The 25,767-nt window shown below is 34.3% G+C and overlaps 1 pseudogene; it reads right to left on the reverse strand.

Annotated features, from left to right (window-relative positions):
- Positions 1 to 2,565: 2,565 nt before the first annotated feature.
- LOC139897893 (F-box protein At3g07870-like) lies at positions 2,566 to 3,779 on the reverse strand (annotated as a pseudogene).
- Positions 3,780 to 25,767: the final 21,988 nt, after the last annotated feature.

Genomic DNA, 25,767 nt, shown 5'->3' on the forward strand with positions numbered 1-25,767 from the left:
TACTTGGATGCCAAATAAAGTTGAATTGAATAGTATTTTGCATAACCTTCCACTTTGACCGGGATTTATATTTATGGTGTGTATGAATGATATAATACACGGGAAAGTCTCTTACTTGGAAGGCAAATAAAGTTGAACTGGTATTGGGCCCCAACTTTCATTTTTGACCCATTTGATTTCAGGTTTTAATGATTTGTGGTGGTATGTGATCAAATATTTGCATGAACTTAAAAATGTGAATGTCCAATTTGTAAGTTTTAGGTTTTTCTTTTTACTTGCGAGGCTAGTTGATCCTTTCATATTTTTTTCTCTTAGGTCTTTCATCGTTTGGTTTGATGAAAATCTTAATATTCTATTATTATGGAAAATGCAACAACAATCTTTAGTGCTGTCGTTAAAGTCCACAAAGAACTTATACAATTAATAACCGTCATATATTAAAGTCAAATGTAACCGTTGTGTATAAGCTGTGTATGCATTTTAACGACAGTCCTAAAGGCTGTAGTTAGCAAATTCCTATTATTATTATTTTTTCGTCAAAAAATGGAAGAAAAAAAAAAAAAAATTACTCGCATGAACTTTGAAATGTGAAGGTTAATAAGATATGTGGGCTGCATCAAAAAGTTTTCGAGTTTTATGAGACTCAACAAACATTCAAAGCCCACACAATTAACTATTTCTATAAAAAGCTTCTGGTTTTCCCATTTGTGCACAACTTGTCCGGGCCATAATCTTTTATATTTGTGGTGGTGTGTGATCAAATATTAGCATGAACCTAAAATACCCATGCTTGACATGTGACTGACATTTAATGGAACAAATTAACGTTAGTAAGTTCTAGTGATTAAAATTGTAATTTTTTTAAATCACAGTAATTAAACTTGCAAAAAAAATTCATAGTGACTAAAGTTGCAAGATATGAGAAACTATATTGACTATTTGTGTAATTAAGTCTATTTTTTAAACCATACAATTTTGATTTTTATGAATAAATAATTTAGAATTTTATTAACTAATAGAGGTTAGACCCGTTTTAATAGTTATTTACACCATATATAAAGACTTTTTTTCTTCGTTGGTTTCCATATTAATTATATCCCATATTGCTAACAATGTCACTCGAGTTTTTTTTTGTCTTTAAAATCCTTTGTTTTTCAGAATTTTGCAATCAGCATCCATCCGTCTAAATTCTGTTAAAAATATCCGTTAACCGTTGACATGTGACTTGCATGTGAGGGCAACTTCATCTTTTTACACTTTTCTTCACTGTAAATGAGGAACCGCCGGCGCAAAAGATTTTTATAATTATATATTTTTAATTTTTAAATTTCTAACAAAGATAAATGTGATTTGTGTTTTTAATACTCTGTAATAAACAAGATTAAATCAAAATTAAAATTATAAAATAAATTGTGATTTGTGGTTATAAAGTGGGAGATGATCTTCACACAACACTTTTTGATTCATATACACCTAATTATATATAATGCCCTTAATTATTATACTTAGAATAATAATATAAGTCAACTTCTTACGGGTATAATCGTGTGTTTATGAGACAAAAGTGTACATGAATCAAAAAGTGGTGTGTGAGGATCACCTCCCTTATAAAATGGTAGGGACCAAAATATCAAATTCACCCGACAGTTGAAACTAAGATATATGTTGAGATAAAATAAAACAGCTTGATACCAAACAACGACCCACTACATTTGAGCAACCAAACACACCTACATCTTGAACCTACTGAGTTTCACAGTAATGAAATCCTTGATGAGAACCCACGTAAGCAAAATGAATTTCACCTTGAAAACCAAACAAACATTTGGGACATCCCTGATGAGATTCTAACCATACGTAAAATGAGTTCCACATAGAAAATCAAACTAACTCATTGAAGCAAACAAAGCTATTAGGGATGAATGTGCGTAAATTTAAAAAGTGTTTTTTTCATCGGCTTCTTTTGACTCGGAATGTATGTTCGTTTTCACTGGGGATTTTCTTTTTGAAGGTTCAAGAAGTTCAGCTACTCGGAGACAGAAGAAAAGAAAAACAAGATAAAGGGTATTTAAGTTTTTTGTTTTTATAAATAAAAAATATATAAATTCCCTCCCTTTTAGTGATGAAGAAGAGTAAAAGGAAGAATTTACTCTCACATGAAATGCACATGTTAAGAGTTAACGGATTTTTTTAACGATGAGATAACGGAAGGATGTTGATTGCAAATTTTTTAAAAATAAAGGATTCTAAAGGAAAAAAAACTGCGGGACAATGTTAACAATATGGTATATAATACAATATGGTGTATAATATATGACCAACGGAGAAAAAACTCATTGATAAATGATAATTCAACTGTCCAATTATAAGTACTCAATGTTCTCATTAGTTGTTTATACATTTAATCATACCATAACTTTCACGGAAGTGTAACGTGATACTTTAAACTCATAAGAAACTACTCATTTATAGTTTACAATGAATTAATGTTTGTTTTGTTACAAGTATAGAACATTAGAATACTAGTCGGTGATTCTTTTATGTGCTTGTTCATCATCACATGAACTCTTTCTGATTCGAAATTCTTAAGTCTAAGAAAGCTAGGACGATAATTCATTCAGCTTCCGCTAGGGTAGACGATGTTTTGTATCATCTATAGTTTTTGTTTCAGGACAATATACCAAAAATGTATACTCAGAATGAATCATCAAAATTGTTCCATCTTTCAATGCCTCTAAAATATTCATTGGTTCCCATGTGACCCAATCCAAATGAGGGCTAATACTTTGTTTGATCACCACCTCCCTATGCCAAGAGTTCTTGATCCCATATTCCTTCATCACCCAAATCGTGAATTGAGAATAAAATGTATCAGACTGACTTAAACAACCGTTTAAAACTCCCAAACTTCGAAAATGTACCGGACTTCCCTCTATATATTCGATAGGAGGAGATGAGAACAAATTAAACGTCTCATTATCAAAATCAAAAGCACAAATCTTTTCAGGGAAATCTTGATCAATAATTGTCCAATGAGCGTGACCGTTCAAATAAGGCCCGCCGTATCCATTACGCCAAGCATTGACCAAGACTTCTCCATCGGCCCGTCCCCAATGTGTAAACTTCTGATTGTAAAAACCTTGGTCGAGATCCTGAAGTTTGATCTGGCGGTATATCCCCTTGAAACGTCCGTACCACTTTGTATTCTTTTGTCCGTAAACCAACTCCAAAACCATACGTAATTATAGAATAACCTTCTCTATAGTATTGTTGTCTAGGGAGGATTATGTATTCTCTAGTGATTGGATTGCATATATAAGTGTTGTCGAAATTAGAATCAAACTGCCATAAGCATATCAAACCATCGATAGAGCCCACTAGAACTATGTTAGAGTCACGCAGAATGGGTGCAAGATTAAGATCAAGACTCATGACTGGATCCAGATTTGAACGGTGATAATCCGCGGGGTCATCTTCGATATCTATCCACTTTAAAATACCAGGTGAACGGTAGTTGGTATAAGGAATATCATTAGAGTGATCATGAATCATGACGCCTGCAGGTGATCTTGAGAGGTGAATATTCACAAAATATGAACTTAAAATTAGATTAAGCCAGTTTTTGCATACACACTTGCAAGTGATAATTGTTTTGACAGGAAGCCTTGTGAGAATATCAATCTTAATGTTTGGTGGTAAATTTTCCATGGATGAATTGATAGAAGGCATAAATCTTGTGGTTGATATGGCTAGATATTGGTAGTGTGTGGTGGCTCTTTTGAATGCGTGTATATGTATATATTTTTTATTTATGGTGTATGAATGTTTTATAACGGTAATACACATAAAATCTCTTACTTGGAAGCCATATAAAGTTGAATTGAATAGTATTTTGTCTAACCTTCCATTTTTGACCATTTATTTATAGTGTATGAATGATAGGAATGTCTAATTTGAAATACAAAAGACATATTTCCGTATATTTAGTAAATAAGTATCATTGTGTTTCAACATGAAGAAATTGAACTTATTACTATGGTACGCTGGTAAACTCTCCCGCATGCGTCTCAACAATTTAAAAGTCCTAATGAAAATAAAAATGGACCTACATATAAGTTCATTTTTTACTAAGCATAAAAAAGTTATACTCCAATTTATCTATTTATTTACTTACATTGTATTTAACTATTAAAAATAAGGAATTTTAACTTTAATTGATAATATTTTATTTGATTTAATTATATATATATTGAGAAAAATATTTACATATTCAAAATTTTGAGCTTTTCTAAATTTTTGGGTCCTAGTCGGTTATCTATATTACCTATACTCGAAGACACCTCTGCGTCCCGCAAAAGTTATAGCAATGAATTAACTGGGTATGTTCTTATTTAGCCACTACTTTGTTTATAAGAGAGTCACAATTTTTTAATTGGATTTATGTGAGACGCGTTGTTAAAAGATTGAATAGTCTTTTTCACCAAATGTTAGATATCTAATTCAGATTCCATGTTGTCAAGTGAACTGGAGTTAAAGATTATATTTTAAATCCTTGGTTTCTGATAGATAAACAATAAACATCAGCAAATATATGAAGATTTATAACAGTTAACAATTAATATAAAGGAGAAATAGAGGAATTGTAGTATTTTATTAATAATTTGAAATAACAAAAACAAAGATAGATTCAGAGATAACCACAATCAAATAGTGTATCTCTGCAAATATCAGTTAGATCTCACCATGAGAAACTAACTGCCCAAGCTCAAGAGCCAATTACTAAATCAACGCCATACACAACCGTGACTCTCCTATATATTCTACTATCTCAGACCCTAGACTAATTGGGCTTAGGTTGGGCTTTCTTGGGCTGGATGAGATGGGTAGCATGATCCTTATCAATACCGGCGTCATGAAGATGAGGCTTGTCCTCAAGCCTATGATATGAATGATGGAAGTAAGATTTTGGAGTTTGCCCAAGTGATCCAGATAGCCATGCAATAAGCCATTGTTTAACTTGCATCTTATCATCCATAATCGTGTGATCGAATGAATCAACACGTGGTGAGTGTAAGGCAACATTAGTGGTTCCTACAATCCGTTTGAGGAAAGGAACATGAGGTACCAAGTGAATGACCAAAGAATCATAAAGTTGCAGCTTAGAAGCATTCTTCTCCACATCAGAGTCGTGAACCTTACTTGATAAAAATATGATTCTAAATCCATCTTGGATAAAAGGACAGTGAAGTGAGCTAATATGGTGTTAAGTTGAGCTTGTTGGTTAAGGTCTAAGTTGAAATAGTTCTCGTCTTCACATGAAAGTTGTTGTAGCTGACTTTCTAGGCAATGTTTATGTGAAAAGAGATTAAGTATTAGGGAATTAGTACCATGTAGGGTCACTGTATGATCTTGATCCCAGAAATGAATCTCATAAGGCTACCCATTAAACACCACAACACCAAACTGACTTAACTAAGTGATTAATTGCTCTTTAATTGTAATCGGTTTTCTGAGGGAAGCATGATCAAAAATTGGTGCAATAGTTACGTGTAGTTTCACTAAATGTCCATGATCCCAAGAATGAAAATTCCGTGTAGTATCACTAGATATCAACGCCCATTTCTCATCTTTAAGATTCAAGATTCCCTCTTTTCCATCTAGATACAAGAGCTTATGCTTATTTTCAGTTGCATCAAAAGATGCAACAACACCTTCATAATACATCTCATCATTTAGACACTAACTTTCACTTTCTGATCAATTAAGCTACCATCGTACTTGTCCGTTCCCGAAACTTTAGCTTTTGCAACGGAGCTTTTCCGTTCTGAAGAACTTGCGTGTATTGCCTCCAACTTGCATTTTTATATAGTAGCTGTTGTTAGCGCCAACTTTAATGGAACCATAAAGTCGCAAACCCGGAATAATAACTGTAGCAATAACATTGGAATAATAACAGCAGCAATTATAAGTAGCTTTTTAGATATGAAGTTATAAGTAGCACTGTTGTCGACAAGAATAACCGCTAAAAAATTATTCAACCAAGCAATTAATTTCAAAGTAAGAATGGCTGGTGAAGAATCAGAAAGGATGCTATAATATTCCAGGGTTTGATATTCTCCATCAGTGATCTTCACAATTTGATTAGTTAATTGAAGAACATATGTGTCGCCTTCATAATTGAAATTATAGCCATCAGCCAAGAGTAAAAATAGCGACTGTCCTGCTGGGAATTTGTGTGGATGTGTATATTGTAATTGTAATCCACATTTGAAATTAACCCTTTTGAGCCGACGTTCCTTCCATTCGTGTTTTGATAATTATTTTATGTTGATGAGATTAAAGGACGAGTTGTTTCTAGTGCTGGATTGAATTTGGGGTTGAGTGGAGATTGGATTAGGTGTTAACGGGCTATAATAAATTAGATGTTAACGGGCTATAATAAGTGGGCTTTTCAGTGTGTAGGATATTAAAGAAACTGGGCCTATTTTGTTGGGCTGTATGAGTACTTGAATATAAAAAAGTGGGCTTACCTTTTGTGCTAGTAAGATCCGTAGTGAAAGACCTAGGGTTAATTGTCAGAGCGCAACTTTTTATATCTTCTTTACATACTTGTTCCTTCGATTGATCAGGAAACTTTATGGATATCACTTCAAATTCCTGAATATTTTCTTCGATTTTTGATTGATCAAGTGAGGTAACAGAATTGGCAATTGAATTTTGACTGGAGAGTTCATTTAATTGATCAGTAGATATAGTAGACTTACCTCCATAACTCTGTTTTCCTCCAAGACCAGTAGCGATTGTGACATGACGAGCCAAATCCTTTGCTTCGTCACACGATTTTGGATCCAGCATACGCACCCAATTTTGAACCTCAATCTTCAATCCACCTATGAACATACTTATTGCTTGTTCTTCTGATTGATTGGGGATTAGGGCAGAGAGTGCCTCAAATTCCTTTATGTATTGCTCAATATCTCCTTCATCAAACAAGGATTCCAGACGTATAGTAATCGAAGGAGGAGAGGTGAAACCTGGTGGTTGTTGATTCTTATTTTGGACGTTGTTGGCTAGCACATTTCAATTAAACCTGGTAATTTATTGAACGATTCCTTCATTGATAGAACTTTGGTGCTGAGCTCTTGCACCGTGGTTGTAACACCCTCAGACTGGGCGTAGCTAGAATTGACTATTTTGCCCTTATGTGTTATTATATGTTATTTTAATAATTACGTGTTTATAATATGTAATTATATAGTTGAGACCAGTTCGTGATAAGGGTCATGGAATAGGTTTGTTTATTTAAATTGGACATCGTTTGGACCACTTAATGAGGTGTTTCGTATTTCAGATAACTGGTAAATACCCGTGTGAGACACGGAAGAGTTTTCCTCACCATGAAGAAACCCCTTAGTCATATATACTTCTGTATTTATTTTAGTTTCCATTTTTGGAAACCTCTGTACACAAATACATACACAAATGCATCCCTAATCCAAAACCCTAGTTCTTGATTCTCGTTTTTGTGTTAAATCGATTTGGGGTATTTGTTATAAGTGATTTCGTGATCATTACAAGGTATTTTACTTGTCAAATTCGTGCTTTAATCTGTGTTTAATTTGGGTTTTATCAAAGTTTCATATCAAATGGGTTTTTGATCAAATATTGATCTAAAAGTGTTGTTTTTATCAAATTGATGTTAGTAAATGTTTGTATATGAGTTATGTATGTTCTCTAAGTGATTTGTAGTGTCAAAATAGTGCAAAAATAAGATTTGGGGCTCAAAATATCGAAAACAGCGACCTGGTACTGATGAACAGCTCCCGTACAGTTGCAGGATGCATTCATACAGTTACAGGGTGTATCCGGGCCATTTTGGGTGCAACCGGGCTGTTGCAGATGCTTCCGTGCGGTTGCAGTCTGTCAGCTTTTTGGGAAACTTGTTTTGGCCGTAACTTTCAAACCGTAACTCCATTTTTGATGAATCAAATATCATTGTAAATTTAATCAAGTCTACTTTCCAATGGTAAGGTTTTAAAATAATAATTCAGACTTTATTTGGGGTCAAAAGGCCGTGATAGCTTGTATGCCTCGTTTTGCACGCGTATAAGAGTTATTTTCGTATAGACACTTATGTAGCCTTGTCAAATAATGAATGTAGAGTTATATGATGTGGCTTATAGTATGAATTGATGATTATCATTGAGTGGAAAAGTATACTAACTCAGTAAATGATGTTCTCAGGTGATAAAGGAAAGGAGAAGACTCAGTAACATTAGACCACTGAGTTCTTGCTGGTAATCGGTGAGTGGGACTATCCTTATGGATATTGGTATTTAGTAACAAGTGTAGTTACTACTCGTTGTTATGCTAGTAAAGATTATGATAATCTATATATGCATGTTGATTACTGTTTTAATTATAAATAGTAGGTGATACTTCTATTATCAAGTTGCCTAATTAGATTGAATCTATAGCATGCCTGATTAGGGTACCCTGTGTTTATTAGTAATGTTACCTACCATGAGGTTGTAGGTGGTTTATGTGCACATGTGAGAACTGTCCGTGTATAGAAGGGACGGAAGAGGTCAACCGTGTATAGAAGGGTTGGGCTCATTGGTTATTGTAATGACAGTATATTGCAATTGACGTATGTAAACTTCAGGAGAGGTATACTGTGTGACGATAATGAGGGCTATCGGTACAGCTCTAGCTTGATCAGCTAGTAGTTGTAGACCTGGCAGGGTCAACGATCCTCTTGTACTTATAGCCGTTAGTGCTATGTGTAGCCGTTAGTGCTATGTGTAGCCGTTAGTGCTATGAGAGTGAATAGCTGTGTAGAGCTATTGATACTTAGTGAATAGCTATGTAGAGCTATTGATACCCTTATTGTATATCTATGTAAGGCTATGTTAGTTTAGTGCCTTTGGTGCCTTTAGTGAATAGCTTGTTGATGCTATTGCTGCTTTGTTAGTTGAATTACTGCCTAGCTCTGTATGTTACAGATGTGTAGTGTTATATTATATGATAGCTGTGTAACGCTATGTCCACATGTCCGTGACTGATGCATGATCCCTAAAAGCTAGGCTTGGTAATTGATAGTAATATCTGTTGGGATATCTCATTCACTTAGCGTTGTGCTAATCCCCCACATTTTTCCCCCTGCGGGTTATATTGTTTTACATGCTAGGGGCGGGAGAAGATAGTCGTGCTTGGGTTATGTTTGACACACTGAAGAACTCTGATGTTTAATATAACTATGTATAACTGTCTTGAAAAGTAACACCAGTTGTATTGTAATATATAAATGTTATATGCATTAAATACTTCCGATGTGATTTAAAAAAAAAGTACGGTGTTACAACTTGGTATCAGAGCATAGGCTTGGCGGCATGTACATGTGAGGAATGTCATGTTCCCAAATCTTGATTGGATTTGTGTCAAACATACAAGTGGGGAAAGGGAAAAGTGAATGTAGGTGGTATACATGTTAGTTGCTAGGTACTAACCAATTATCCACTAAGCTTTTGTGAGATGTTGTGATAAGATAGGTATGGATTATTAAACTCAAGATGTCGATACCCCCTTGATCCCCAGAATAGTGAGAGCATCCTCAGAGGAACATAGTGTAGAAAATGACTTGCGAAAGTATAATTTTCAGTTACGTAGTCAGTTGAAAGAAATGAGGGGTAGAATATAGGAACTTGAGCAACAGCAATCACAACCAGTTGATACCACTATTGCTCCAACCATAACTAATTCATCAACACCATCGGGTTTTCTGATCCCACAATATGCGTCTTTGCCTGTTAGAGATGCACAACAGCAACCATACCCACAATTCCAAATTTCACCTCAGTTCAATTATTTACATTCCGACCAAGTGATGTATCCATATTAGATGTTTCAGCAATCCATAATAGAAACTAAGAAGAAGTATACATATAAATAGTTCTTAAATTGTAATCCCCCTACGTATTCGGGCAGTTCTAACCCGAACGACACATTAAATTGGTTGAGAGAAGTAGACCGGGAATTTGAAGCGTGTCAATGTGAACCGGAACTCAGAGTTACTTTTGCTTGTCGGTTATTGAAGAATAAAGCTATGGTATGGTGGGATTCTGTCATTACCCATGTAACAAAGGAACAATTTGGTCAAATCACTTGGGAGCAATTTTATGAAAAAGTGTGCGAAGAGTATTGTACCCCGTATGAGATTGGAAAGTTGAGGAGAGAGATTTTGGAGTTAAAGATGATCGAGCAGATGTCCGTAGACGATGCAATTGAACACTATACTGATAAACTAAGGTTTGCGCATCAATGGGTTCCTGATGAATAATCTAAAATTTATCATTTTGTGAAGATGTTGTTGCCGGAGTACAGAACCATGGCAAGAGTTGCCACTACTTTGTCTCAAGCCTTTGTTGTGGCAAAAATGGTTGAGGATGATATTAAGGCTGTAATTAATCGTAGAAAAGAGAATGTAAGTGTTCAGCAGCAAAATCAGACAATAAGTCAATCTAGTTCAAAGCCAAGGAAAACTTTTTGGAATAAGATGAAAAGGAAACAGACTCAGGGTGTATCTAAGTTGAAATCAGAAACGTGGTGTGTTCATTGTAGAGCAACTCATGTTGGACAGTGTTCTGAAAGAACCTGTTGATGTTACCGTTGTGGTTTGATAGGACACGATGTTCAGTATTGTTCATATAAAGATAATGTGTGTTGGAATTGTCAGGGTGAAGGTCATAGATCTGATCAATGTCCATCCGCGAGAATGCTATATTCTGGGGCAAGGTCAGCATCAATCGGGGGTTCGACGGGAGGATCATCAGGTTCAGTGATGGGGCAAAAGATAAGGAAATCCTCTTGAATCTAAAAGGTATGTTCTTAATAAATTTTATATTTATTATAGTATTGTTATATGTTGGCAAATACATGATGTGTCTATAGTCTGCTCTGACCGACTGTAATTGTGGAGATATAATTGCTTCCTCCTAATGAAGAAGAGGTAGCTGGTGATGCAACAACTTTAGTAATAACAACTGTGTTTAGAGTTGTTAAAGATATTATTAGGATCTTATTCCCTTTGATTGTTTGCCACGTTTCTTGTGATTGCCTTGCTTCCATTGATACTTGTCAAGTGTGATACATATGACTTAATAGTTATGCATATAGCTTGTCTTGATATATATATATATATATATATATATATATATATATATATATATATATATATATATATATATATATTGGTATGCATGATGTAACGAAAGTGTTCATGATTTATATGAAATGTATTCTCTTTCCTTTGATGGACTAGATACACGTAGTGGTCTGTAGGGATTGGGATTGGGTAGTAACTTAGAAAATCCTTGATTCTTAATCGAAATTTGATTTATTTCGGGTTTGTGTGTTGTATAAAATTTTAAGCTATTATCACATTGTATGCCTTAAACTTTTGTGATATGATGAAGTTGCATGTTGATTTGTTGTTTAAGCTTTTAAACTAGAATTTATTTGATGGCTCTAGTTACATCAGTTGTGCTTAGAGTTACTATTGATATTACTGTGATATTGATCCCTTTGATTAGCTGTCATGACCTCTCTGGACTGTAGACTGTCATGCTCTCGGGGATTTGTCAAATGTGATGCATGATATGGATTGCCATGCTTTTGGTGACTTGTTAGTTATCATATGAAACTTTTCTATTGTATTTGACTTGTTATAGTGATATGCATAATTTGATAAGACCGCATAAGGCTTATGTGAATTGCATGTTACATATGATGCTAGCCCTATTGTATTATTATACTTGATTAGATTAGTTGCGTGAAATCGGTAGTGAAGCCTTAAGGAATTATTTTCCTTCCTTCAACTCGTCTGAGTTTGTGGTGACACTTAGAAAGTAAATGTGGGTAGTATTCCCCGTGTAGTCTTTTAGAAGATGGGAAAACTCTTAACCTGAGTGGGGATTGATACCGGGTATGTGTTATGACTGGAAGACAGAGCCAACTGTTAGACAATGTTTGGGATTGTGACCAGTATATCATTAGGATGGAATGGTGTGACTTAATAAATTCCTATGTTATGATGGTCGCGTGACATTTTTAGTTAACGGTGGTAACCTTTGGGAATTGGATTAATAATACATGGACTATTATTGGTTTGCAAATAGTGTGACTTTCGTCAACTGAATTTGGACTACGGTGATATGTTGTAAATGATGACTTGATCGGGTTTAGATAGATAACCATATATGAATCTTTTGATGGTTGATGACATACGACTGATGAGACTTGTTGAATAGTGATATAATAAATTTTCCTATTACCGATTGCTTAACAGGAAATTGTGTGCCTTGACCAATGTGTAAATCATTTAGGATTTTTCTTGTCAAGTGACTCAGAATGAAGGTATGATTTAGAATAATATACTTGTGTCTGGCCAACAGAAGTATATTGGGGTAAGTCATACAGAAATTCTGGGAAGCTGAAGGAAATATATATGACTCGAATTGTGCATGGAATGTGGACTGACTGTTGGACAATGAATTGTTGAGCATGAAATGATTAACTTGGACGATTTTGATGAACCAAAAACGTATTTTATGAACATTAAGTATAGAATTTGGTGAAATAAATGAAATCTAGTTGCCATTGCTTGGAAATTTGAGGGAATTTAAATGAATAAAGAGTTAAACTCGATAACGATCTAGTGGATATGATAGTACCGAGTGTTATAGTGACATGAATGGGATCTTGATTGATGAGTTGACCTCAGAAATTGTGTATATTAATGGTTAGTTTAATGACATTCAGAGTAAATGTCATTGTCTGAATGGTGTTTTTTTATGATAATTAGACGTCCTTTGCATTTTGTCGGAAATAGTGATGGTTTTGAATGACAAAGACTTGGGATTGACTGGTGATTTTGGTATTGAGTCTGTGGAATTTGTTGATTTAAAGCTTGTAGAGGGCAAGTCAACCGAGTACGTGAGCTAGAGTACAAAGAGTATTATCGTTTGGATGCAAACTTGAGTTTGAAAACAGAGGTTGTAACGAGAACCTGTGATCTATGTGATCATGATTGACCAGATTCCGAGGACGGAATCTCCTTTAAAGGGGGTAGATTTGTAACTCCCTCAGATTGGGCGTAGCTGGAATTGACTATTTTGCCCTTATGTGTTATTATATGTTATTTTAATAATTACGTGTTTATAATTATGTAATTATATAGTTGAGACCAGTTCGTGATAAGGGTCATGGAATAGGTTTGTTTATTTAAATTGGACCTCGTTTTGGATCACTTAATGAGGTGTTTCATATTTCAGATAACTGGTAAATACTCGTGTGAGACACAGAAGAGGTATCCTCACCATGAAGAAACCCCTTAGTCATATACACTTCTGTATTTGTTTTAGTTTCCATTTTGGGAAAGCTCTTTACACAAACACATACACAAATGCATCCCTAATCCAAAACCCTAGTTCTTGATTCTCGTTTTTGTGTTAAATCGATTTGGGGTATTTGTTATCAGTGATTTCATGATCATTACAAGGTATTTTACTTGTCAAATTCGTGCTTTAATCTGTGTTTAATTTGGGTTTTATCAAAGTTTCATATCAAATGGGTTTTTGATCAAATCTTGATCTAAAAGTGTTGTTTGTGTCAAATTGATATTAGTAAACGTTTGTATATGAGTTATGTATGTTCTCTAAGTGATTTTTAGTATCAAAATAGTGCAAAAACGAGATTTGGGGCTCAAAATGACGAAAACAATGACCTGGTACTGATGAACAGATCCCGTGCGGTTGCAGGATGCATCCGTATGGTTACAGGGTATATCCGGGCCATTTTGGGTGCAACCGGGCGGTTGCAGGTGCCCATATGGCCATACAACATAAGTTCTCGCTTACACCCGGCAAGTGTAACTAATGATAATCGAATTGAGGATTTTGTTCTAACTCATACGTAGAATGTTTGTTTTTGTACTTGTGTTCACTTTGTTAATCGAAACGTTTATGTTTTTCTCATCCCAAATGTAAGTTTAAAATAGTAAAAGTGGGACTACGATCTCACCTTGAGTGCACGAGTAATAAAGTACTTCACAAGTAAACGTGTGCAAGCACAATTGCTAGTCTTGACCTAAACAAGTAGGTTGTATCAATAACGGTAAACACGATTGGTCAAAGTTGTTCAATTAGTCTTATGGCTCGTTACGACTCGATTAATTAGCATGTGAATCAAATTTGTCAAGTTTCATGCCAGATACAAGTATAAGAGCAAGTTAGAATGATTGCATAAGTAATTGGTTAAGTTTGATCAAAAGTCAACTTTAGTCGGGTCAAAGTCAACGAAAAAGTCAACACGTTCGGGTCGGGTCCCGAACTATTTTTCTGAGGTTTTTAATCATATATAAGAATGCTAAAACAAGTTACATGTGAATCGGAGGTGCGTAGCATAGTTAGAATTCAATGATAAACGGCCAACCAAATCAGAACCTGGTAGTTCATTTGGACGGCATCCAGATTGGCTGGACGGCATCCAGATTGGCTGGACGGCGTCCAGATGTGAAGGCCTGGACGGCGTCCAAGAATCTGGGGCGTCCAGATTAGTGCACAGACCTGCTTTGCTGAAAACACACAAGTGCACGAACCAAACTTCAAACAATCACATTTTATGATCCGCAAACAATCAAAACATGTATCTTATATCATCGAAAAGGTATTTTGACGAGAAATGCAACTAAGAACATTTCATCAATCAATTTAACATTTACATCAACTAAAATCGCATTAAATGCTCACCATTTATTACATTCAAGTCCATTAAATGCGTTTCATGATTCGGGCAACCAATTTACATGTATGATATGCCGTTTCGAAGGTATTTAAACACACATTGCAACTAAACACTTATCAACAACATTTCATAGCATTTAATGCATCAAAGTTCATAATCAAGCCTATCAAACCCTAACCCAAATCACCAAAACAATAATCATGTTAATGAAGTTTCCTTAATCAACCTACACATCAAAATGAAGCTAGTGATGCTAGTAACACATTTAATACATGAACTTTTAACATTTAACAAAATTTAAGCAACCAAATCACAAAATCAACACACCAACTTTCAAGTTCATGCTAGTTACTTAAAATAACAATATCGAGCATACAAATCATATATTCATGTTAGACTTGAGCCATAGACACTAATTAACACTTTTATATGTCAAAATTATCAAGAACACAAAATATAGTGTTTTTAGAAAGTTACCAAAATTTGATGAAATCGGTATGAAATCGAAGAGGAAGATGCAAGGATTCCAAATATGTAATTTGTTTGAATTGATGCTTGCTAGATCTTGAATAGATGATGAATCTTGTTGAGTGAGTTGAGAGAAAATGGAAGTATCAAAAGTTAGAAAGGGAGGTGAATGGATGAGTGGAGGAGAAGGGTTTGACTAGTTGACCTAGTGAAACCTTTTGTCATTTGGCAAGTTTAGTCCCTCAAGTTTCAAAGCAGGTGCGTGAATTACCTAAACGAGATAATTTAAAATGCATTTTAACGGAAGATGTTATAATCATGTAACGGACTTTAAATAATTAAACGGAAAGTAAATGGAAAAAGGCGGGATGTTACATTACCTACTCCTAAAAAGAAATTTCGTCCCGAAATTTAAGTAGGCGTAGTAGTCGTTGTTTCTTCCTCGGGATCTTGCGTTTCCGAATCCCCGAATAAATGAGGGTATTTCTTTTGCATTTGATCTTGCCTTTCCCAAGTAAACTCGAGTCCCCTTTTGGCATTCTAACGGACCTTAAAGATCGGGATTCTACTTTGTTTTAGCGTCTTGACGGAGGTGTCCACAATTTCAACCGGTTCCTCCACAAAATGAAGTTTGTCATCAATAGTAAGTTCCTCGAGAGGGATGATGAGTTCGGGTTCGGCAAAACACTTCTTCAAGTTCGATACATGGAAAGTAGGATGAACAGAGCTCAGTTAAGGCGGAAGTTCTAAACGATAAGCAACGGTTTCAACACGCTCCAAGATTTCGAAAGGACCAATATACCGAGGATTTAGTTTCCCGCGTTTCCCAAAACGGATTACACCTTTCCAAGGCACGACTTTTAATATTATGCGGTCACCGACTTGAAATTCGAGGTCGTTGAGTCTTTTGTCGGTGTAGCTCTTTTGACGTCTTCGGGCCGTTCGGAGCCTATCTCGAATTTGAACGATCTTCTCGGTTGTTTCATGAATGAGTTCGGGTCCGGTAATTTGTGTGTCGCCTACTTCGGACCAATAAAGAGGTGAACGACATTTTCGGCCATATAATGCTTCGAATGGTGCGGCGTTAATACTCGCGTGATAACTATTGTTGTAGGAGAATTTGGTGAGAGGCAAGTGCTTGTCCTAAGCTTTTCCGAAATCGATAATGCAAACTCGTAGCATGTCTTCCAAACTTTGAATTGTGCATTCGCTTTGTCCATCGGTTTGTGGATGATATGCGGTGCTCATGTCTAAACGCGTCACCAACGCTTCTTGTAAAGTACGCCAAAATCTAGAAACAAAACGGCCATCTCGGTCAGAAATAATCGATAAAGGCACACCGTGACGGGCTACAATTTCTTTAATGTAAAGTTGTGCAAGTTTTTCCATGTTGTCAGTTTCCTTCATGGCTAGGAAGTGGGCGGACTTGGTGAGACAGTCTACAATAACCCAAATAGTATCATAACCTCTCGCCGTTCTTGGTAGTTTTGTGATAAAATCCATCGTTATTCTCTCCCACTTCCATTGTGGGATTTTGGGTTGTTGAAGTAGTCCGGACGGTCTTTGATATTCGGCTTTGACTTTGGAGCAAGTTAGGCATTTTCCAACATAAGTAGCGACGTCCCTTTTAATGTTCGGCCACCAATATTGTTCCTTAAGGTCATGGTACATCTTATTGGCACTGGGGTGAATCGAATATCTTGACTTATGGGCTTCGTCTAAAATAAGGCTTCGTAAGTCCCCATAACTAGGCACCCAAATCCTCCCGGTGAAATATCGAAGTCCGGTCTCCTTAACTTCGAATCGAGAGGTGAGGACGTTCAAGTGTTCGAGAGAGATGTTTTCATCCTTGAGAGCCTCATCTTGGGCTACCCGAATTTGACTATTGAGGTTGGTGTGAATGGTGATCTTTAAAGCTCGGACATGAAGAGGCACCGCTCTTTCCTTTCGACTTAAGGCATCGGCTACTACGTTTGCCTTTCCGGGATGGTAACGAAGCTCACAATCATAATCGTTTAAGGTTTCAATCCACCATCGTTGTCTCATGTTTAGTTGCTTTTGGTCGAAGATGTGTTGGAGGCTTTTGTGATCGGTGAAGATGGTACTTTTGGTTCCATAAAGATAGTGTCTCCACATTTTTAGTGCAAAGACAACGGCTCCGAGTTCGAGATCAAGTGTCATAGTTCCGTTCATGAATTTTTAGTTGTCGAGAGGCATAAGCAATGACTTTCTTTCGTTGCATCAATACACACCCAAAACCATGTTTCGAGGCATCGCAATATACAACAAAATCATCATTGCCTTCGAAAAGTGACAAGATAGGAGCGGTGGTTAGCTTTGTCTTCAAGACTTGAAACGCGGATTCTTGCTCGGTCGCCCAAATGAATTTCTTTCCTTTGTGAGTTAACGCGGTTAGAGGATGTGCAACCAAAGAAAAGTTTTCGATGAATCTACGATAGTACCCGGCGAGACCCAAGAATTGACGAATGTGAGTAGGAGTAGTAGGAGTCTCCCATTTGCTAATGGCTTCGATCTTTGCGGGATCGACCTTAATACCTTGGTCGCTTACTGTGACGACCCGAAAATTTCCGACCAAATTGAAACTCAATCTCTATATGATTTCGACACGATAAGCAAAGTCTGTAATGTTGTGTCTCAGAATTTTTGAACTATTTACATGGATTCATTTAAATTTCAACTGCTCACGACGATTCACGAACCACTATTTGTAAATAGATACATAAATATTTAAATATATGAATATAATAATAATTTGAAATATAATTTAAAATATTATATGTTGTTGTTATTAAAAACTAAATATATAAAATAAAATAAAAATATGATATTATGATAATTATTATTTAAAACATATATATATATATATATATATATATATATATTAAATATATATTTTGTGATTTTGAAGTTATTTAGTAAACGACAAAAACACTCAACTACCATTCGATGAATATTAAACAAGTTAATTAAGAACTTATATGATTTTAAAATAAACGGTGATCCGAAAATAAGTTATATGAATTATAGCATTGTTAAAAAATATAATTAAAATTAATCTGATTAGTTTCAACATTTAGTATTTTTTACTTGGGGTTGGGAGCTAATAATTAATTTAATTTTTATTTAATAATTTTGAATAATTAATGACCATTTTTATACAATAATGACTAAAATAAATAAATATAATTAATGTAAAAATTTGGGATTTTTCTGAATACTTTTATCCGCCACTGATTAACAACAGGCTACGATAAAACCTTCGTAATAAATCTATCGGTAGAAGAATACATTGAAACCTGGTGGCTTAACTGTTTTCTCTACCTTTCTTCACATGTGACATTTAAGTACTTGCATATATTATTATTACAATATTTAGTCTATTATAAAATTTGAAACAAGGCATATAATTAAGAATTATTTGAACCACTTGTCTCAATTCATTCAGTGCACCTACTAATCACTATTGCTAATTGATAGAATGATTGATATTGTTTTTGTTCAACTTTCCAGCATCTATCCATTCTTTATATAGATATATACATATGACTTGAATAAGAAAAACCCATCTATCACACATGATCACCAAACCACTTCACCACCTTCCTTTATATTTTTTTGTTTCACGATTTAAAATCACAAACCATCCACAAACTAACACCATCGACTCACATAACTGCCAACAATCACCACCCTAAAGTCACCATAATCCATCACCACTTGTTTTTCTATATTGTGTTATGATTCAATCGCCCACCAAGGACAACCCGATCACTTGCAACAACAATCTTTGAGTTTTAATGACCACCATGATCGACGCCTTTCTTTCTTGACCATCTATTTTCATGAAACCCACTTCCATATATTCTATCTATCCACTCTATATTTCTATCTACATATATATACCTACAAGCTTACATATACATATACATGAGCTAGATCAAGCTCCACCACCTCAATTGTCACCATCAACAACAAGCACCATCATTTCCATTTTTTATGTTTCTTCTTATTTGAATGGTACCCAAACAGCAACCATCATCTTCATCAAACTGCTACACCATTAAACCTCTACTATTTTTTGATGTTGCACGATTTCTTTGTGTGATTGTTTGTTTCTGCTCTTGATGCAACAACGATGGTGAGTACAATATATTGGACAACGAGGTAATAAAAAGTGATCTTTGAAAATAAAGTATTAAAAGTATCATAACTCCTTTACTCGAATCACTAGAATAAAGAATGAGATAATGGATCAAGGGACCCTCTCCAATCACGTGCAACTTGATTGACCAATTTTTTCTGTTATCAAGATTTAAAAATACCACCGACGATTCTTTTAAACTCAAATTGATCAAACAAAAGGGCTGTTTTGTTGGGTTGCCATGTCCTTTGGGCCTGTAACCAAGAAAGCCACGATTTAACAAGCCCACAAACCCCTCTTGCTATTGCTTCACGTTCCAAATTCTTTTCTGTCTTAATTGGCATTATGATGAATAACATAATTGAATAAGTAACGATAATTGTATTAAGGATGACCTGAAGAAGATAAAGATACTGATTAACAAAGATGACGAGATAGAAAATGATATTATGATGATGATGGAAACGAAGGAAAGGAGACGATTAGGTTATAAATGATGAGAAACGACATAGTTAGGATGTGGATGATGATTTTAGATGATGATTTTAGATGATGATACATAGAGGTAACGATGATGATGATAATTTGATTATGATGATATTATGATAGAAAACGAATGAGTAATATATGATGATGAAGCTACGTTCGTTTTTTTTTGAAGAACCCTAATCGAATTAAGCAAGAAAAGTCGATTATTCCACAGGCCATTTACACTATTGTTAGATTGGGCCGAATATCACAATTATTTCGTGGGCCGAGTTTATTGTGTTGTTGGGCCAAAAGTCAAAATACCTTTGTTGGAACGTTTAGGAATGATGGTTTGGTCGATGAAATTTTTGGGGTTAAATAAATTTAGATACCAATTACAAACAGAAAGATACAAGGCAGAAGACTGGTTAAGAGTGTTTGTGGGCGAGCGGGAGGTTGCGGGTTCGAGCTCCGTCGAAGGCGTTTATTTTTTTTTAGAAAAAGCTTTTAAAGGTAGTTTTCAATATTAAAATTTTTATTTTTATTATTATTATTATTATTATTATTATTATTATTATTATTATTATTATTTCTATAACTATTATTAATATTATTATTAGAATTATCATTAATAACATAGGTATTAGTATTATTATTATTATCAATTTTTTTAGTAAAAACATTATTATTATAGATATTACAGTTATTATTATTTTTAACAATAAAATTATTTATTTTTAACAATATTATTATTATTATTATTATCATAGTTTTCATTTATTTTATTATTAACATTATTATTGTTATTATGATTATAGATACAAATATTATTATAGAAATGATTAAGTTACAAATTAAATAAAATTATTAATATTATTATTACTATCATTATTATATTATTATTATAATAACAAACAAATATTTTATATATAAATAACTACATTTAATACATGTAACATAACTATATTGACATTTATGCAAATTATTTATCTAAAGCATATAAAATAGATATAATTAAATTATTAATGAAACCTATAAACTATTAAATATAACAATTAAATAACTAATAATACATAAACTTATTCGATTACGATTATGTGTTTTAATATATAAATGAATGATATAGGTTCGTGAATCCGAGGCCAACCCTACACTTGGTCAATGTCGTCATATGTATTTTTACTACAAAATACAGTATTGTGAGTTTCATTTGTTCCCTTTTTAAATGCTTTTGCAATATATATTTTTGGGACTGAGAATACATGCGCTGCTTTTATAAATGTTTTACGAAATAGACACAAGTAATCGAAACTACATTCTATGGTTGGATTATCGAATCGAATATGCCCCTTTTTAGCTTGGTAGCCTAAGAATTAGGGAAATGGCCCCTAATTGACGTGAATCCTAAAGATAGATCTATGGACCTTGACACGTCCCATTCGGGTTACGAATGCTTTAGTACTTCGATTATCATGTCCGATGAGAGTCCCGAAATGATGGGGATATTCTATATGCATCCTGTTAGTTCGGTTATTAAGCGTTTACCATATGAATGATTTTTATCTCTATGCAATTTGCGAAATGCCTGATATGAGATGTATGTTTATGGAAAAATGTAATCTTGAAGTCTATTAAAATGATGGAAATGAATGTTTATAATAAACTAATGAACTCGCCAACCTTTTGGTTGACACTTAAAAGCATGTTTAGTCTCAGGTATGAAAGAAATCTTCCACTGTGCATTTGCTCATTTTAAAGATATTACTTGGAGTCATTCATGGCATATTTCAAAAGACATTGCATTCGAGTCGTCGAGTTCTTCAAGATTATTATTAAGTCAATTATAGTTGGATATATTATGAAATGGTATGCATGCCGTCAACTTTCGATGTAATGAAAGTTTGCCTTTTAAAAATGAATGCAATGTTTGTAAAATGTATCATATAGAGGTCAAGTACCTCGCGATGTAACCAAATGAAATGTATTCGTCTGGATGGATTAGGACGGGTCATGAAAGTTGGTATCAGAGCGGTGGTCTTAGCGAACCAGGTCTTGCATTAGTGTGTCTAACTAGTAGTTGTTAGGATGCATTAATGAGTCTGGACTTCGACCGTGTCTGCATGTCAAAAGTTTTGTTTATCATTTCATGTCAAAAATTACCTACTTATCATCCTTAGGAAATTACCTGCTTATTATTCCTAGTCTAGACACATCTTACTGCATTGATTGCATGAATAGTGTACAGACAAATCCATATCTTAGCGTATCTATTACTGTAGACTTCATCTGACACGTTTCCTTAATTTCCTCCGTAATCTACGGGATCTTCTGTACTATATTAGATATTCTATATAATTATAATATTATCCGATAACCAAAAATCATTTCATATCGAAAATCCTCTAACTGATCATAAGAGATGGATCCTACACCTAGCTTAGATTCCATTAGTTCCGGAAGCAATTTCAAGATGCGTATTGAAGTAGACTTCGAAGTCAATGAACCCGAATTGTCTCCGCCGTTTAGCTATTTTTCTTTCTGGAGGAGATGGGGTGGGTCCGAGACTTACTCACTCGATGGAGAAATGAAGAAGCCGAGCCCTACTGTGAACCAAACTTACCTCCTAACATCGGAGAAAATGACGTACTCACCGGTGAACCTATGCGTAACACTGTATTCACCCTTCTTGCTAAAGTTTTCCACCTCGAAGGTCGCATTACTGCAATCTCAGAAAATATTCAACCTCTACTTCCGAATACCAATCGAAGGGGAATATTAGAAGAAGTTAGGGAACTTCGAATTGATATTCAAGATCTATCGAATCAGATGAGTGGATGGATAGAAATGATAGAGGGTAGGATAGAAACCCTGACAAGAATGGTGCGTGATCTACAAACTATACTTACTACACCAACATCATCACCAACCTCAGCACCAACAACACTTGTAGCACCGACAGCAACAGTACTACCATCAGCAGCACCAGCAGCATAACCAGTACCAACAACAACAACATCATCACACGTCTCAACCTCGCAATCTATACCTCAATCATAATCATCGTTTTACGAATCGTTCTACATAAACTATCTTCGTCCTTCATGGAGATTATGTAATCTCTAATGTTTTAGAGATTATGTACTCTAGTCCTAGCCATAAATCTGATGAGTTTAATATCACATTGATTCATTAAATCCATGATTACGTCTGAAGAAAATATATATGTATATATGTTTTCATAAAGATTGTAATTAAAATTTTTATTGTACAAACTGTTAATGGTGAAAATATTTTAACGGGTAGGTAATACCCGAGGAGTATTTAGATTTCGCATTAATAAGTTACATTGTACATTCTTCGAATCTGATTCAACAGTCATTTACTATCCTACTTACAACCACAGCTGTACAAATCCGTTCACCACAGAATAACCATTTTCATTCAATTTCATATTTGGATTTTGACCTATCAGAATCCAACAAGTGGCATAATGAAGAAAATATTGGACAAAATAAAATTTGTTAGAAACAAACAAATTAACTATGAGAAATCCTGTTAAGAATCCACGCTAACAAAATCCTAGCTAACTGTTCCTAGCTAACTGTTAATTCCTTATTACATTTAATTATCGCAATTTAATTATCGCAATTTATATTATCGCAATTTTATTTATCGTCATTTAATTTCTGTTATTTATTTTACGCACTTTAAATATCGGGACACGTATACAATATTTTGACATATCATATCGACGCATCTATATATATTATTTAGAATAACCATAGACACTCTATATGCAGTATTGATCGAGTTAGCTATACAGGGTTGAGGTTGATTCTATAATAATATATATACTTTGAGTTGTGATCGAGTCTGAGACATGTACACGGGTCACGATACGTATTAATTAATTCGAATATTATATATTAAACTATATATGAATTATTGGACTGTTAAATATGGACTATCGACTATGGACTAATAACATTGGACAATTAAAATGAATTAAAATATTGATTATAACATATGAAACTAAATATTTCTTCAAGTTTGCCACTTGAGTTCATCTTAAACCTCATTTGTATCTTGACGATTACAATCTGCGTTCAAACCTGTAACGACCCGGATTTTTCCGATCGTTTTATACTTATGAGATTAATATTTACATAAAATAAACCTTACCAACATGATAAGCAATCCAAACTGTTGAGACTTATGTTTTTGAAAAGAGTTTCACACAACGTTTGACCGTCCAATTTGACCGATGATATCACGAACTATATAACACACGATAATTATACGATTATGTATATGTACATATCTATACATATTTAACATGATTTAAGGATGGTTTAACATTTCATTGTGAACTAACAACAATGAGTTATAAGTATACTTTGAGACCACTAACTTAAGTTTTCAAAACGATAACTATATGTAACGTTCTTTGACATATATATTTACAATCTATATTGTGTTGGTGATCTATGTCACCAATATGATTTAAGTGTAATGGGATTAATTTGTAACCAAAATAATCTTGATAAATATCGAACAAGTTTGGGGAAGTGTGGAGTGCACACTTGTTTGAACTTATCTTGATTATGACGGGGGTTCGGGGGCAGCGCCCCCGATAAGCGGGGTCCAAGGGGTGGCAACCCCTGGCGGGGTCCAAGGGGCAGAGCCCCTGGCTGGGGTCGAGCTGCCAGGTCAGCTTGAAAATTTTTTTTGGGCTAACATTGCTTTATTAAAAATGTCTTAAAATTTTATTTTGGCCCGGTTTGACCCAAAAATAAAAGCCCAGTTTTGAGCCTCTTTTACAGTTATAAACCCGTCCATATTTGAATTCTCGTTCCGATTCCTCAAAATTTCTACAAGTATATCTAGGGTATATGTAACCGTATCATACCCAGCTTCTATACGTATTTACTATTTGTATATACCAACAATAAACTTCAATGATCAGTCACTAGACATGATGTTACATGTGGGAACCAGCCATTTAACCTCATGTGTGACTTTAGTGCAAGAAAACAAACTAAATCTCCTATATATCCATCCCATAATCATGCTATTTTGTGCACACACACATACAATTTTATTTCCAATTTTCTTTTAAGTTAATTCACTCCCTAATCTCTCTTCATTTACCTACTCAAGAACGTATCAATATAGTCATCCGATTTCAAGGAGATTACTTCCAATCTTTCAATCCCACTCCACCACTCTTTTGATTCCAAGATTTTTTTTACCTTTTCCAGTAGCTTTGTCCAAGTAACTTGAGGTAGTAATCTTATTCATAACCTTATTCGATTCATATTTATATAGCTATCTTATTTTGTGTTGTAAAATTTTAACAACAAGAACATAGTTTGAGTGATTTCAAACTTGTTCGCAAACTAAATAGATCCTTCTAATTTGATTTTTAAAAAAACACTTCAAGACCTGTAATATATCATATTATGACAAAATCGGATTAATCATATCTTGGCTAATTAACATAATATTTAATATATATTTACTTATGATTTGATTTTATATATTTCAAGACCACCCGTAAACAACACGAGAAGATTAATCATAAGACCTCATGATTGTACGCAACACGTCATTTGACAACAAGGTACTTTATGTACGCAACACGTCACTTGACAACATGGTACCATGGGTCGAGATTAATTCTGATCAATACGAATACGATGGGGTCTTTATTTATTTTATTTAAGCAACTAATTGTGGACCACTAACATCGGACTGCTAACTACGGACTAAGAAAATATTAAAAGTATTAAAAGTATATATATATATATATATATATATATATATATATATATATATATATATATATATATATATATATATATATA

This window comes from Rutidosis leptorrhynchoides, chromosome 3, assembly GCF_046630445.1.
Source record: "Rutidosis leptorrhynchoides isolate AG116_Rl617_1_P2 chromosome 3, CSIRO_AGI_Rlap_v1, whole genome shotgun sequence".
In the NCBI taxonomy this organism is placed as follows: domain Eukaryota; kingdom Viridiplantae; phylum Streptophyta; class Magnoliopsida; order Asterales; family Asteraceae; genus Rutidosis; species Rutidosis leptorrhynchoides.